The sequence below is a fragment of the Nasonia vitripennis genome, chromosome 3, assembly GCF_009193385.2.
Source record: "Nasonia vitripennis strain AsymCx chromosome 3, Nvit_psr_1.1, whole genome shotgun sequence".
Taxonomy (NCBI): domain Eukaryota; kingdom Metazoa; phylum Arthropoda; class Insecta; order Hymenoptera; family Pteromalidae; genus Nasonia; species Nasonia vitripennis.
In genome coordinates, this window is record NC_045759.1 from 8,510,084 (window position 1) to 8,527,771 (window position 17,688).

A 17,688-nucleotide genomic window follows, 5' to 3' on the forward strand; every position below is an offset into this window, starting at 1 on the left:
TTCCAAGGGGTCAGCGCGCAATTATATTTGGCGACTTCATTCTAGTAAATTACCCCACCTATATAACGCGTACATGACCCACTCGCCATACTAGCTGCTACGCGAGCCTATAAAAGGAATCATCGTAACCCACATCGCGCAGCGGGTTATCGAATCTCTCGGATTTATCTCGGCCGCGAGAGGCGTCAATAATTCAAAAGCTACACCGGCGTTCGAAATACCCTCCGGATAATTTTAGCGCGAGAGCTAGTTGACAACTTTTTTCTCGACGAGAAAAAAAGAACAAAGCATCAGCGGAGCAGACATGTCGCGCATAATGCGCGGACATCACGCGCGCGATAATTATGCGCGGACACAACGGCACCCGATGGACGCAGCAGCTGCGCGCCGCGGGCAACTTTTTGCCGTAAATACGCATTAGGCCGCGAGCTTTTACAGCGCGAAAGGCTGTCCTTGACGCTGTATACGCTGTACCGAATTCCACGTCGAGCGCTTTAATAGGAGGAGGAGGAGGATACAAGCCAGTCTCGGGCTTTATGATGACGAAGGGCACCTGCGGGACTGGCCGCCGCTGCAATTTCCCCGCGTCCGCAGTGTGTGCGTGTGTGTGTACACAGCGGCTTGTCGCTCTCTATCCTAGCACACCTGTGTATATTCAGCGTCCGCGCTTTTTTCACTTCTGTTTTTAAACTCGAGAACGAGAAGTTCGCCGCGACAAAAATTCAAAAGCAAGCTCCGATGTTTGATCGTAGTTCTTTTTCGGGGCAGAGTCGAAAATTCTCGAAGCGATCGTTATACTCGAAAGCGCGAAGACAGATCGAGAGTAGATAGGAATTGGGTGAAGGTGAGCCGTTAGGAATAAAATTTGAGCCTCTGCACACGGTAGAATCGAAGTAGGTGAGAGTCCAGCCCCCGCTTTCTATCGGCGGCAAAGTGTCCCGCGGAGAAAATCCCTCGAGAAGTAGTGGTAGCAAGAAAAGCTCTCGCTCGTGTGTGTGTGTGTGTGGACGAACGGATTTTCCACTAGCAGAGCGAGAGCGAGTCGAGGGTTGGCGATAGCATCGGCCCCCTCAGATATAACGGCGCGAGGCGAGAGATCCACGAGATAAGACTAGTTTCAGCTCCTCCTTAAGCTGGAATGCTCGGAGAAACCATGGCGCTTCTCTCTCTCTCTCTCTCTCTCTCTCTCTCTCTCTCTCTCTCGTTAGAAGTGTGTTATGTACGTGTGTGTGTCTCGCTCGCTCTCCGGAACGCCAGCGAGGCACGTTTCCAGAAGATCGTTATGTACGTACAGCCGCGACAAACCGGCGCGGGGCGAAGATCGGCTGTGTCTTTTCTGGTATTAATGCAAAGAGGAAAGAAAGAAGGCGAGCGAGCAAGCTCCCCCCTGTGGAATATAAAGAAATCACGAAGAGGCGTCTCGCGTACAATGCATGGAAATGTATTCCTCTCTCTTTCTCTATCTCTTATGCGCGAGCGCGAGAAGAAGCGACGGCAGCGACGCCGGCAACAGGGAAGAAGGATATTATAAGGGTGGAAAAGCTGCTGTTGGCGGCGCTGTCACCGCGAGAAATTATGCCCGTTGCCTTTGTACGCCAGGCTTTCTCTCTCTCACGGCAGTTTATTCAGATTGTCGCGAGGTGGCCTTTAACCCCGCTCTCTCTCTGAATTACGCGAGGCTCGCGCGTCGCATGAATATTCCAAAAGCACGATCGTCCGGTGTCCGCCCGCGCGCGCGCGCGCTTCAGCCGTTTTGTAATTCCTCGGCGCGAGTCTAGCGTGTGTTGCTTCTCTCGCGGGGATACTTACCTTTTTCGCTCTCTTCTCTCTCCTCTCGTCTTTCAAACGCGACGACGACGCGACGCTTCATTTCTGCGCGGCGAGATAAACTCGACGATTGTATACGTGCGCGCACGCGGCGGAGCTTTTATTTACAGCGCGAGACGCGGCTGGATTTCTTCGATGTCGCGCTCGGAATATCATAGGAACATTCGCACACGAGACTTTTTCGGGGCTTCAGGCGGGAGGGAAGAGGAAAAAAAATAAAACAGAATAAAAAAAAGAAGTCTGACAGGCGCAGGGCTCGCGTAATAAGGTTTAAGAATTCACGCGGAATGCAAATGCGCGCGCAAGCTTGTTCCGCAGCGTGCGTGCGTGTATGTATGTGTAGACGAACACGCGGCGAGCCATGTTAATTCGTTAATTCAACGGAATTTATTCAGCTCGCCAGGCAGTAGCAGCAGGTGAATTTAGATGTTTTCCGCGGCTGAGACACAAGCGCTTTTTATATCGTAACGCGCGGCTTCGAAAAATACTTAGTGTTTTATACGTGAAACCAAAGTACATAGCGCTATTCCATTAGCTGCGGCGGCGCATTAAAGAATTTTTTCCTTCGACCGAGCTAATGAGCGCGACGGTGTGTGTGTGTGTGTGTGTGTGTGTGTGTAGATATTATGATACACGAACAAATTCATTTTAATATCCCCGCGCGCGAATAGCAAAAATAAAAAAATCGCCTTGTTTCGAAATGTTACCCTCCACTGGATTACATAATATACGCTGGGCGCGAGCCATGTGCAAATATGGAGGCAAGCGCGGCATGACACGGCACACGACGTCGAGACTCGTAGGCGAAGTAATTAAAAACTTCTCGTTAGCGGACTTCATCAGGTGTTTGAAAGGCACTAGTGTGGGTTGTTATGTTTTTATATAGGATACACACGTACGCGCAGCTTATTCGAAACGGAAATATTGTTTAAGTCAATATACTTCGCGGCGAATCAAATTCAAAGCCGCATCGCGAAAAGGGCAATAAAGCTTCGGATGAAAGGCGACGAAACGAAATCGTCCTCCCTCCAATTAGCCCGGCATTCATGCAGTGTATAGTGTGCGCAAGGGAAATCGAATAAGAAAGAGCAGAAGGAACGTCAGCTCTCTGTCGAAGTGGATTGTGGCCGACGAGGGACGACGGAGAAAAAAATCCATTTGATTCGATTGCGACGCGGACGATTTATCGCTTTCGGACACACACAGCATGTGTGCATGTGTGTGTGCGGGAGAGGAATTTCCCGTCTTTTTTTTCGATCGAAACGACCGTATGCATAGCTTTCGGTTCTCGAAGCCGTTTCCCCCTGGCGAGCGAAATATGCAGAGGGATTATACAGTCGGCGTCGTGAAAGCTCACACGAAATTTGGCATGATTTTCGTGCGGGCTGATTAAAAAGCCAGATGGAAGTGCGTCGGAGGCAAAATTTATTAGCCCCTTGTTTCTCCCAAACCGACCAAGTGTACACAACGACTGTGTTAACGCGCTGATGCGGAGTGGCTTGTACGTGTACGTGTCTACAATCCACCGCACGCGTACACGGGAGAAAGAGAGCGCGTAATCAGAGATAGCCATCGCCGCGCGGCGACTGCGGGGGAGGGAGTAGAAAAACTTCAGAGACCCGCGATGCTTATCCGGTATACACTCGCGAGCTTTCGTTTTTTTTCTTTTGCTTTCGTCGGAGCCATTGAAAAATCATTCTATCCTGGGCCGCTTGTAAAAATTGAACTGCCCCCCCGGCGTTGCTCCGTCCGCTACAATTCAATCGTAAAAACGTTTACGTCTTGAGCGTAATACACACGGCCGGCCCTCACGAGTGTGTATATAGCTATAATACGAACTGCTCAGCTCGTGAATTCCAACGGCGCGGCGAGCTTATCGCAATTACGCATAATAACTCTTTATCAGTAATACAGTCGTCCTCGGCGGCGGGGATATTATACACCGATGGGATCATTGGTAAATAAGCGGGAGCCCGCGCGCGACGATCGGACGGGCCTGATTAGGGAACGCGAAGAAAATAATATCCTTAACGAGGGAAAGTAATTACGCAATGGCGTGCACAAAATATAGGCCTCTCGCTCTCTTTCTGCTTCGTTGTTTCTTTTTTCGTTCTCTTCGCGGCACTGTATACTCACTCGAGTGAAATTATACGTGGACGACTCGTGTAGCTACTGCTGCTATACACTACTCGGCTCTGCATCTCTGAAATTTCAAACGAATTTATCAGACCGAGCGCGCGCGAGCGTCGAGGGCCATTTTTCACTCGCGCGGATTTTCGAGCCCGCGCGCGTGTGTACAGGGCTATGAAATCCGACAGAGCGATATTTCTCCTCGGCAAATCTGTCTCTCTCTCTCTCTCATTGACTTTCCCGAAGAAGCTGCCGCTGCTGCAGTGTCCGATGAAGTTGAGTTTACCGATGATTTATCCCGCGTATACACACACCGCTCTCGGCATTAAGGACACACACGCTCTGTTAGCAAAAGAATCTCGTGCGGCTCTTAAATCGGGATCTAAGGGGAAAGTATAGGCGATCCAGCACGCGGGGCCGTCTGTCGTCCACATACACACACACACATGCACACAGACACAGACAGGCACACAAGGGTGCGAGCATATGGTTAAGCCATAACGGCGGAAGTGATATATTTAAACTCGGCGCAAAGTTCGGCCCCTGAAAGAGCGGGGCGTGCCTCGCATAAGTTTACATTATCTTTCCATCTGATTGCTGGAACAGCTCGTGTGCGTGTGTGAGAGTGTGTGTCTATACGGTTCCCTTGGCTGGAGGGAAGAAATTTCTGTATCGAGAGCGCGAGGTCCAAGGAAATGGGCCAACTGCGAGAGTTCGGTCGGGGAATAACAATGAGAGCAGCTCGCGCTCGCAAGAGAGAGAGAGAGAGAGAGAGAGAGAGAGAGAGAGAGAGAGAGAGAGAGAAAGAGGGTTTATTGAAAAGAGCTGGTTGAGGAAGAGATTGATTTATTTATGCATGTACCCTTCCTCTCTGAGAGAGTCTTCTCTTGGCGGTTTAATTTTAACCCGCTTTTGAACGGCGTCTTGCAAAACTCGCTTATTTCCGCGGATCCAATAGCTCGAATCTCGAGATATCGTTACGAATTTGCGCGCTTTTTCGAAGAATCAACAACAACGCGATTAATTAATCTCCGGCGAAAGACAGATGACGGAGGAAGGATGAGAAAAAATATATAAACGCAAAATCTCTCGTCGACTAATCTGGAATAAACGGATTATTCAATTGCAGCAGCAGTGGCCGCTCTAATTGAGCAGCCCGGCGAAATAATATCTCGTCCGCTCCGCGGATTTTCCTCGCGTCTCTGTATATTATTTCGCAGCGTCGCGTGTATAAACCCGCTGCTTTTCAACGGCTCATATATACTGTATTATATACGCTTTCGCAAGTCGTTGGCTTTCACGAATATACATACAACAGCGTGTGTGCACAGCCCAAGCGATTGAGCTCTGCGTCTCGTTTCGGCTTTCTTTGCGCGAACTTCGACAAAAGCGATGCGCAAGCGCGCGAGGTATAATATAATAATCTTCGCGGCTGAAAGGGGCTCTGGCGTTCTGTGAAGCGTGAAAAAAGAGGTCACGAGACTTTCGTGAGTGGCTCCGCGGCGGCACCGCGTTAATTTCTAAACATAATAAGGTCGTGTTAATACCACATGACCTGCGAGCTCTCTCATACTTGCTCTTTTCTTACACTCGACTACGTGGCTGTGTGCGTTGATGAAGGGAAATAATGTGAGTGCAGCGTTGATCTAATAATAATACGTGGTTGAAATTTTAATTTGTAATTTCATGATGTAGGATTACATTACGAGGCTACAGTGAAATTCGTTTAGATATTTAGTCGATCAGTATACTGTCAGTCTATTGTGCTCGAACTCGCTTATTATTGATTAGAATACTATATTATGCGTCTTTTTTTTGGCTTGTAAATGTAACGAACGACTGAATCCTTATCGATTATTGTATCACTTCAATATTGAAGCTTACATGTCTGAAGAATATCACTATTATAGTTTATCGAATTGCGCCTGCAGTGTAACACTAAACTATTCTATCGGTATAGCATTGCAGACATGGACAAAAAATAAAAGCTTCGTTACGAAGACATTCTCAATCGTTGTCTCTGAAAACGAGAGACCGTAAAAAGCAGCTCGCGTCTCAACTGCAAACTCGCGAGAGTACATAATCGAGAAAGAGCCACGCGCCATTAGCGAAACGCTCTCCGGTGCCGTTATCTTTGTATTACGATCAATTCTTATGCCAAACGGTAATTGCGCGGAAAACTGGCTCAGCTCCCTCTCGAAAACAGCCCATCCGTTCTGGCCTTCTCTCGCGGCATCTTTTATATGCGCCGCCGAGTCCGCTGATACAGGCTCCGACATGTTAATTTTCGAAACGAGAGCCCGGGATCATTCTTGACCCCTCGTGCGCCGTTATCTAGCAATTTCCCGCCGAATCGCGCTGTAAAAGCACACCGTAGGCCGCGGCTTTAAAAGCCGAGACAAGCCGACCGACTACCCTTTCTCTCTCCTCTCTTAATCTCGGCCAGGACTTCTATATATAAAGTCCGACATTACAGTGCGTTATCGCGATCAAGCGGAGGTGGGCGCCGCGAACGAGTGAAATTTTATATCGGCCCGCCGCGAAATCTTTAGGGCTGGATTTTTAACGGCCTAGCTCGTAAAAGGACTCTCGCGCGCGAGCGAACGATAAGTCGAGAGAGCGAGCTATATATATATGCATGCTTTTTAGTGATTAAGCTCGAGGGAGCTATAGCTGAACTTTGAAAAGTAATTCTAGTAAGAGCGAATTTTCTTATATCACACACAACCAAAGACGCAACAACAATATCCCTGACGAATAAGCGCAAAAAAACGAACGTGTATAATCTCGTTTCCCCGTTAATTCGCGACGCGAAATCTCCGAAAGATCCACGACCTGGCCGTGTAATACTCCGGTAGCATGAAAAATAAATTGAAAGTACGCCGGGAGAGGCGGCAGCCCCGGGAATAAAGTGCAAAACGGGAGTTTGAGGGGAACTGCAGCCTCTCTCTCTCCGGGACGACGAGCTGGATACAAAACTTTTCGGCGAGAGAGAGAGAGAGAGAGAGAGAGAGAGAGAGAGAGAGAGGAGAGCTCGAGCGAAGCGGAGATCAAATTAACTTGCAGCCCGCTTTCCTGTCTCCCTTATCCGACATCGCTGCACTGCTACTGCTGCTTCATCTTTTTTTCCCGTCTTCTAATCATTCCCTCTTCCGTGTCCTATCTCCCTGGAGTGTACGCGTGCACGCAGTGCGCGCGAGACGAAAATTTAACGAATCGGCATTTAGCCTTGCATTTCGAGCTTCAGAGCTGTGTAAAAAGAAATCAAAGGGAAAAAACACGTATACACAACTTCAAGTGACGCAGCAGGAGAATTAACCAAAACGAATTATCTCCCAGTCATCCTTTTCGCATCGTTACTCGCCACGGCTCAGCGCTTGCGATCGAACCGATGCCCGTAATGGATTCAGCAGAAGTACACAGCCCGCGTCACGCGTGAACGATCCACTCGTCTGTCTGGACTCGATTCTTACCACTGCCAATCGCGTATACGTATACGTTTTAATTCGCGTCGCGGCTGGAGCTGAGAAAATGTTTGGCTTCAATTTTTCTTCGAAAACAAAAACAGCTCGCAGCTCTTGCTTTCCCAAGCCCAAGGCGAGGATATTATAATGCGCGATAATTGATGCGCCCGGCGGAATCTAAGTCCGAAGAAAAACATCGTGCAAGGTCTGGAAAGTTCGAGGAACGGTAGCTTTCTTATTTCTTCTTTGTCGAGCCGCGCGCTGTATATAGCGGCACCGCGGGCGAGTCTTAGAAATTCAATTGTTTTCACGGCGATAATTCTAGCAGCGAGAGACTGCTGCAGCGCTCGTGTTCCCGCGGGCTTTAATATAAAAAATTGAACGGCGCGCGAGAAGAGCGACGATGATTTTTCTCGAGCTGGCTTCGCGCGTACTACTGGGCTATAGAGAGAGGGATGAGGCAGAAAAAAGGGAGAGGAAACGAGGGACCGTGTAAATCTGCTTACAAAGTAGACAACCGAGACGTAAAACAAACAGCGAGCTTGCGGGGGACGCGCGCGCGAAACTTGAAAAGCCAGAGCCGCGCGCCGCTAGGAAAGAAACAATAACCGAACTTTTGCCCAGGCTTTTTTTCCAGCAGCCCCGAGAGCAGCGCGAATAAGAGAGGCGCAGCGGCTTTCATTCAGGCACGTGCAATGTTAAATCTAGCGTCCATTAAAAGGTCGTAAAGCTCCTCTCCCGCTCATTCTCTGCGCTGGGAAATAATAAAAAGGCGCGTCTGTGTGCGCGCGGTATAACTCGTTTTCGAGATTGCGCTCTCTAGAGTGAGGAGGCAGAGGAGCAGAGGAGAAGAAAAAAAGTTATATTATTACCGAGAGAGGCTGCGGCGTTACACAGGCCGCTGGCTGATGATCGCCTGCTTAACGACTATTCGATACTGCGGTAATTGGCTGCACCGGAGGGTATAACGAGCTTTTGATTTCGGACGGTGCGCAGTAAAGAATTGAAAAATATTCGGGAGATAGTGAGACGAGACAAAGGCGGCGGTATATTTCTGTTATTTTGCGCAAAAGGGACGCATCCGATTAAACGCTTAACGGCACACGGCCTCTTAACGACGCCAGCGGCGAATCGCATCGACGGCGTAAATGATAAATCGCGCGCTCACCATTTTCCATTTTATAATATCAAGAGCGTAAAGGAGCGCCGAATAAAACATCGAACTGCGATGCGTAAAAATGCTCGCGGTATTATACACTCTTCAGCGTCGTAAAGAAGCACCGACTTTGCTCGTAAATAGATGTATGCCCGAGGATTCGGCTGCTCGCGCACGGCCCTTAAAAAGAGTCTAATTAACGGACAGGGGCGGAGCGTATAAGGTTCTTTCTCTCGCTCTCTCCCTCGACTGCAGTAATATCCTCGAGAGAGCTTTACGGCGCATATTCCGAATTAATACCAAGGACACTTTACAGCCGTAAATACCGCCATCGTCCTCGTCGTCGTCGTCGTCGAATTAATTACGCGCCAACTCGTCGTCGTCGTAGTCGCGCGTTTCCCTATCAAAACAACGAGGCTAAGGCGCAGCGCAAATTGAAGCAGCAGTATAGGGCGATACGCTCTCTCTCTCTCTCTCTCTCTCTCTCTCTCTCTCTCTCTCTCTCTCTCTCTCTCTCTCTCTCTCCCGACGTTGTCATTAGTTTATGAGCCGAACTTGTGTGTGTGTGTGTGTGTGTGCGCGCGCGTTCTCGTTGCAATAATTGCGCCGCTTGTATAGCACGAGAGCATAATGAGTCTTTCCGCGGATCGACAGCCGAGTATACAACGTCTGACGCAGTGATATTATACTGATTTCCATAGACTCTGTATGTATAAGTCATACATACGAACTCTAATGCGAAAATTCCAAAGTCCGCGGCGGAGCTTCACGCATGAAAAATATATTCGTGTACGTATAATGACGGCCAATAACTTTGTAAATTAACGTTTACGCTGCGGCTGCAGCGACACACACACACACACGAGCACATACTGTATATACGAAGCCATATCAAGTTCTTGCTATCAGCGTCGGTCCGGCAGCTGTGCTTTACTGTGGTTTCGCAATTACTCGCTCGGAACGAAGCTCTCGCGGCCAAGCGTCGGAACTAAAAGTTGCTGCTATACCCTTGCCCTCTCTCTCTCTCTCTCTCTCTCTCTCTCTCTCTCTCTCTCTCTCTCTCTCTACTGCGCGCAATCGACAATACCGGTAGCTTCTCTCATTGTACTTTTGACCATAGCTCGATTTTCCCACACACACATACACGCTTATGCAGCCGAGTGTGTATATCTGTAGCTAACCGAAGAAAGACTGCGATTAGATGTCGGCCGGATAATAAAGAACAGCTGTTCGCCCGAGTCGTCCTGCGGAGCGCCACTCGATTCTCTACCGACCACACACACACACTCTACCCTATCTCGCTGATATTTAAGAGAAGCCAGACAGAGAGAGCGGGAGGGAGATTCTATCCCGATCCCCGAGAATTTTCCGTATATACGTAGCCCCTTGATAGGGGGAGGGGGAGCATAGTCTCTCGGAATCCCTGCGGGTTCAACGACGAAAAATCGAAAGAGCCCGAGAGCTAAAGTGGAAAAAAAGTGGAAAAGATCGCGGCGGGAAAGTGAAAAAATAAAGTAAGAGAGAGAGAGAGAGAGAGAGAGAGAGAGAGAGAGCGCGCGAGAGGAAAACGCTACTCGCTCTTAATATGATCCCCTGCTAGCTGGAGGAGTAGGATGAGGTGAAGCCGAAAGCCGCAGCCGCGCGCGTTTTAAGCTCGATTTAAGCTCGATCGGGATTTTCCGCGGGTTTAGCGACACGCGACTATGCCACCTGAATCGAAATCGCCCCCTCCGACGGCCAGAGGCTACACATTTTACCAATAATGTGTCGATATTTTTCCCCACGTAATAATGCACGCATTTCATACAAAGTGAAAAATCACGAGAGTTTCCGACATCCAAACAGTAAATTGTAATAACGTAAGCGCTGCGTTAAATAACGCATATTGGCATGTAAATATCGAGTCGAATAAGCACGCTGGGAATTCCCGGACGCGCATCCGAAACAGCAGGCGTCGGGAGGAAAAGAGACTCGCGCGCGCACGTGACAGGCTGTCTAAATCCGCAGCCCTTTCTCTCGCTGCTGGATATAACAGAGAGACTATATTGCGGAGGGTCAACGCGCCAGCGGAGAGAGACTCGCACACACGTATATATATATATATATATATATATATATATATATATATATATATATATATATCGATCAGACGCTCTAATAATCCAGCCGAGCTACACTCCTCGAAGAGGCCTTTGACACTTCCGATCGATTCAACAGCTGCGCCGCAGCCCTCTCTCACTTACTTGGAATGCGCTCGGGGATTTTACGAGGAATGCAGCGCGCGAATCTCCATCAGGCCACGGCGTCTATAGGTGTGTGTATATATATATATATATATATATATATATATATATATATATATATATATATATATATATATATATATATATATAATCCCCCAGCCTTCCGGAGAGTGAGAGCGAGACGGTTTTTCATATTTTACGGCGCTGTGTATAATTGAGGCCGTAAAACGTCCATTAGTCATCCCCCTCTCTGTTTTTCCTCTGCAGCAGCGGAATAGCGGCGCGTGCAGCACATCGATTCGCCGAAAGTGTCTTAATCCCGCTCGCGCGCGCGGCTGCAAGCTGCTAAGGCCGGGGCAAAAAAAATCTGCTGAACCGAAAGGAGAGGAGGCGTGAAAACTCTGTTGGCTCATTAATCACCGATGTTGGCTGCGCTCGCCGTGTGTGTGTGTGTGTGTGTTTCGTTCTTTTTCCTTTTTTTATACCAGCGCGGAAATTTTGCTCTCTTTCGAGAATCAATTTCGCGCATCTCGAATTCGAAAAGTCGGGCGGTTTAAATCTCGCTTTCTCGAGTCAGCTTTTGTCCGACGGAAGATAAATCCAGCGCGACGAGAACAAAGACGCGGCTCCGCGGGAGCGTGAGCTTATTAAGTTTAAGAAGCGGCGCCAAGTGGAACGAGTCCCGCTTTGGCGAGACGCGGCTGTCTTGAAGCGAAAGCAGCTATTTTTAAATATCGTATAACGCGAACTTTGCTTCGAAATACAGTTAGGCGCATCGTATGACGTAAAAGTTTGCTAAATATATAAATATCCGTATCAGCATCAATCTAACTGGCTCTAAGTAGACCGATAAACGACGGGAGGTTGCGGGATATGGTATTAGCGTATAGTGTGCGTCTGCCGAAACTGCGGCGCAAGTTCCGGAACTGCTTCATCTCGCGAGCGGCGTCTCCCTCAGGTTGATGCGCGGCTCTGGATGCGGGGGTGGAATCGTCGAGCCGAGTAGGTGTAGCTCGAAAGTGCTTCGGAAATTCTTATTCTGATTTTGTTTTCATTTATTTATTTATTTATTCACGAGGCGGTAATTTGATCAATGAAAATCCGTACGGCTTATACGCGAGAAGATCGAAGCTCGTCGGTTCTTTATCTTCGTCGATCCGGATGCTCCGCGCTCAAGTCCCGGCGGATTTGGCGGGTGCAAGTTTCGGGAGTGAGGGCAGGGGTATGTACGCGCCGTCTGCCGGCGGCGGCGGCTCAATTAGCGGCTGACGATGAAAAATGAGATTCCCCCGAAAGGGGAGAGACGGAGTATATATCGCTGTGTATGGCTTCCATGCTTTTTTTGCGGCCCGAGTCTTCCTCGAAATGCTGCGTTTCGGTGCAATATTATTTTTGCAATTCGGTACAGGATAGCGGGCAGCAAAATTGTGTCCGAGAGTGAAATTATTATTTCGCGGAAGAGAGAGAGAGAGAGTTTACTCGATCGCCGGGCATTATTGTTATTAAATTTCGAGAGAAAGATTAACGAGGCCCGAGAAAAAGCCTAACGAAACATAATTAACAGCCGAGAGAGAGAGAGAGAGAGAGAGAGAGAGAGAGAGAGAGAGAGAGAGGCCATTAGCCCCGGCAATTTCAGCGCTGGCCAATCGAACTCGACTCTCTACTCTAACCACCGCCGGATTCCTGCAGCCTGCAGTCGTGGTAGTCCATCAGTTCGTTGGACGAAAAAGGCTCTCTCTCTCTCTCTCTCTCTCTCTCTCTCTCTCTCTCTCTCTCTCTCAGCTCGCGAATGTTATTTTCCGCTTCTCGCCTTTTTCCGTCGCCGCCACACGATCTAATGAAAGAAGCGCGCGACTCGAGCACGAAGGGAATGCGCTCGTTTCATCGCCGGCTGTGCAGAGACAGAGAGGGAAAAGAAGAGAATGAAAGCGAGGGAGACACCGCAGCCGCTGAGGAGAAAACACTGCCTCTCGGACGTGTTCTTAATTTGCTCTTTTGAAGTGCGGACGATGTTTTGGTTTTTGAGCTTTTTTTAATGCCAGTATTTTTAGCTTGCGATTTGGTTTTTATTTATAATCTGCAATTAAGGTTAGCTTAACCAGTGAGGGCACGAAGGGTTATAAATGCGGGGTTCTAAGTTTGAGTGCGTTTCTCGGAAATGAGAGGAAATCCGGCGGCCCTTAATAACCAGCAATTCGGGCGAAATTAAGAGGGTATTGGAAAAGGTATTTATTATTTGCGTTGCAGAAAAAAATCAACGACAAAAATAAAAATAAAAATGAATTGCCTCATAGTCATTATTTTTAGTTACTCTCGGTTCCTATAGAGTCGAAATAGAACATTTCTCCTAAAATCTCAGACTATTCATTAACCAACTGCTTTTAAATTTCATCCTTTCAAGCTTTTCCTTTACGAGATTCAATTTTTCCGTTAAATGTTCGCCGGAAAAAACTAACACCCTTATTAGAAGAAGACACAAGCATTCTCATCCCTTAATTCGTCGAGGATATCATACAACATCATCGACGATTGAAGCGCGGAAATAAAGCGAACCAAAGGATAATATTGCTCGATGAAAAAAAGCCGAGTCGCTCGATACACAGAGAAGGTAAAATCCCAAGCCGCGCTCACACTCCGGAATTGGCGCTGCAGCGCAAGCGACGGCGGTCGTATTACGAATGGAATCGGCGCTGGTAAAATTAGTCCGTATTCAATTTCTCCCACGGGTGCTGCCTTTGCGCGAGTCTCTCTCTCTCCCTCCTCCTTTTATCTCTCTCTCTCCCTCTCTCTCGTTCAGCCTCCAGAGCAGCAGCAGCAGCAGCTCTGGCTGTGGCGGCGGCAGGCAGTTCCCCAAGGCGCCTCATAATTAAATTCGGCCAAATTTTCCCCACCATCGTAGCCAGGCCATTCTCCCGTAACTAGCTATTGTGCGCCGCGTCACCGGGCCGCCGCCGCCGAGAAACTTTCGGGCGCGGCGAGGGAAATGCAGCGGCGCTAGTTGTTCAGAGAGAAGGAGTGAGAGTTGGTTCAATGAAAAGAAGAAATAAGAACTCGACTCGGTTGCAGTTTTTTCCCTCTCTCTCTCTCTCTCCAGCCTGTTTTCTTCTTGCTTTACGTGCGCGTTTGTTCGCCGTCGAGAGCTACTCCGGTAATATACATCTATTACCCCGAAAGTGCAGCTTCCTTTGCGAATTACACGGGTATACGGTTTGTGTGTAATTTTGAAATATTCGACTCTCTTATATTCGACGTCAATTAAAATCGAAAGAGGAGAGAAATGGGGGTCTGATTTGTGGCCTCGGGGACCGGCGGTACAAGTTGCTCCATAAATTCGGGGGGCGGCGCGCACGCGCGTGTCTTCGCGAGGAAAAAGCGCAGCCGATCGACGAATTTAATTTTATTTTTGTTCCCTCGGCAGCCGACCTGTGTGTGTGTATGTATATATACACACACACATGCGCCGGGAGGCGAGCCAGCGGCAATTCGTACTTTGGCGCGCCATTATTTCTCGCTTCTTTTATTTCAGCAGCAGCAGCAGCAGGAAGGAAGAAGATTTCGCAGACGACGTAAATTACGCCCCGCGTTTTAATCGAAATACGAGTCCCGCGAGATTTATCGCGCCTTATAGCGTCTGGACCGATGCCGAGAAAGAGAGAGTCCGTAGAGAGAAAGAGAAAGAGGCCTACGAGGATGGGTTTGTATCTAATAAGAAACGGACAAACTTTTTGAAATATCACCAGATATTGCCTCGTCTCACTGCAGCCTGCACACTTGACCTTTATCCCCAAATTGAAAGCGCACGTGCGCAGGCCCACACAGTAGTACACGCCGTGGACGGGAAAGAGAATTCGAGTGTCTTCTTCCCCGAGAGCACTTATATAAAGAGAGCTAGCTCGCGGAGGAGAAACAGAGTACACGCGCGGGCTTTACTGCAGCGGCAAACTTATATATCTCGTTATGCCGCATCGTTGAGAGAGATCTGCAGATTCGACTCTTTTTCTCGGCTCTTGGCTCGTAAGTGAGACTCGCTTTGTTTCTGTACGCTGTAAATCTTCTACTATCTCTGCTGTTCTTGTTTCGTCTCGCGAGAAAGAGGGATAGCTCGGCAAAGGAAACGAAGCTGAAAATCGACTGATTTGATTTTTGGAACTAATGCAATCAACATTGCCGTCGTGCTCGGTGCTGGGAATGTGAGAAGAACCGTAACCTTTCCAATCGCGTGTACCGGCTCGTTCGCCATTTGATCAGGTTATTTCCAGCGCGACGTTGTAACATCGATTTCGACTCGCTTATCGAACGCTTCTCTAATGCAATTATCGTACAGCTATTCCTGGAAACAGAGAAAAAAAGCATTCAAAGCACCAGAATCGCGGACCATCAGCTATCTCACAAGCAGTTCAGCCGAACATAATCTTGCCCCGTTGACTCTATCCACTCGTGCATCTCTATATTCCCAGAGAGCCGACAAACAGTCCGCGAGCGACCAACGACTCGGCGCACGTACACGTAATGATGACGGCTGCGCCGGATAGCCGAGAGGCTCTATTTATTTCGCGCGAGTGTGTGTGGCTTTATGATCCGACGGGTATTACATCCCGCCAGAGTCAGCCGCGCTGACAGCTGACGATTGTAGTTTAACGCCGAGTTACGGTGGGCTATGTTTGACCCGTTAGCTTCACTCGTGTCGTCTAAAATTGAAAGGATTTTTCGTGTCGCTCGTATAAAAAATGGAGTGGCATCGGATACCTCCTGTCGTCGTGTTTTTTTAACGATTCGTCCGAGTAGCGTAGTCCATTATTGCCCAGCGGATGGAGGACGATCCGAAACGAAAAAAGCTCGCTAATTTCTTCGATCGCCCTGATTACACGTAGCAGCAGACAGGCGAGAGATAATATTTTTCAAGGTGAAAAAAAAAAGAGAGAGGAAGAAGCAAAGGGAGTGGAGTCCAGAAATTACAGTATATCCAAGGGACATCCGTAGGGTGCTGGCAGTCTGGAATCCCAGCAGAGGATCCCGCAGCGATAGGAAGGAGGGGAGAACGAGATAAGGTAGAGAGTAGAGGGAGAGAACCCGACGCCTCTGATTCTGGGGTGCCAAGGCTTGGCTAAAACAATCGTCCTCTCCGACGCATTGTGAGCATCGCAATTCCGGGCGTCGCTCGAGACAATGGCTCGAGCCACATATCCGTATCTTCCGGCGCTATCACAGGCCGGATGAATAATGAGGAGCTACTACTACCACTGCTGCCGCTGCTGCAATTCTCTCTAGACTCTTTGTATGCGTTCTTTCGCGGAATTATTATTTTTCGGCGGGAACGGATCGATATAAATTTCCCAGGCATCGACCAGTGAGTTAATAAATTTACTCTCTCTCCTGTGCGCGTAATCCCTCTGATCTGGAATTCGAGAGACGCGCGTTTTTCTCTCTCGCTTCCTCGAGGATTAATGGCTGTTTATCTCTCTCCCTCTCTGCTGGCGGGCGCGTGTATGAGGAAATTCCGGAAAACAGCTGCTACGGCACAGATAAGGCGCGAGTTTCTCTCGCCTATATCCAAAGGAATGTATACTTTTCTCTTTCACGCACAAGGCGGCGGCCCCTTCCGATATATTTCAGCGGGGTAAATATAATCTCTCAACGTCGAGAGTTTGCTTTATTATAGAGCCGCCTCTTTATCGACGTGTCGCCTCACGCAAACCCGTATAAATCAGTGGAAATTTATCTCTACACTCGTTGTATTCCCGCCGCGGAAAAGGTAATCCGATCGCGCGCGAAGAGAAAAAGCTCGTAAAGCAAGCACACTAAACACTCGGCGATAGCCTTATCGCCGCGGGAGAGGACAAAGTCGTCGTCTCTCTCTTTCTCCCTTTACTTCTGGCTTATAATACCGCAGCTCGCGGAAACGGCGCGTGTGTCTCACCGTCGGCAATTATATGACGGGGCAAAGTCGGCCGTAAAAATGGCCGTAAATAGCAGTGGTCCCCCGCGAGAGCTGAGATCTAGAGCGCGCGCAGAGGTCCAGAGAGTGCTGGACTCAGGCCAAATGCCCCCGCAAAGCTCACCATTCTTCACACTAGCCGAGCGAGCGAGTGAGTTATGAGTGGCCGCGCCGCCACGAGAGCGTGGCTCGTCGTCGATCTTGTACAGTGCGCCGCGGAAAGTCTTATTTAATTTCGCGCTTCATTTAGCCGACGTTTTGTGTTTCATAGAGCGCGCCGCTGGTTACGAAAAATTAATGATTTCCTCGCGTCGAGGAAATAAAGATAATAACGATTATTTCGTTTCCGGGAAAAGCGTCGCGTTGAAAGCACGTTTCCAGAAATCGTCAATTAATTTGGACATTTGGTAAGCACACAGTGTTCATTTTCGCGGAACACATCAGCAAACAAAGCTGCGCCATTGGGTCACGCGCGTGTACTGCACTGGGCGGAGAAATATTTTCTCTTTTAAATTGAAAAAAACATACCGCCAGGAAAATTACAGCCGCGTATATGAGAGAAGGTGTCAGGGGGCTAACGTCGGCCAGCTCTCCGCGCTAAGTGATACGAATGCTATGGACTCTCTTGCGCCTAAACTATATTTAAAGCCGGAACACGCTCTCCGGGGACGAGTTTATATCACTGACCAGCAGCGCTTCTCTGAAGCCTGCTGTGGACCGTGAAAGATATGTAAACGGAGCGCGACGCAAGAAATCAAAGCCGCGGCTGGCGATCGACCACATGTGCGCTTTTCGCACGGCGTACAGCTCGCATAATCATTTCTTGCTTCTGCGGGCGCACGACGGCGACATCGCGCATAAATTCGGAAAGCGCCGGTTCCTGAATAACGCCGGGACAGCATTGTGTCGGGCATCGTCATCGGCCTTTTCTTC

At 48.8% G+C, this 17,688-nt stretch overlaps 1 protein-coding gene across 12 annotated transcripts in view; it reads right to left on the minus strand.

Moving 5' to 3' along the window:
- Positions 1 to 17,688, minus strand: part of LOC100121249 (tyrosine-protein phosphatase Lar) — a 321,079-nt gene that overhangs the window by 107,270 nt on the left and 196,121 nt on the right. The gene's annotated exons all lie outside the window — the stretch shown is intronic.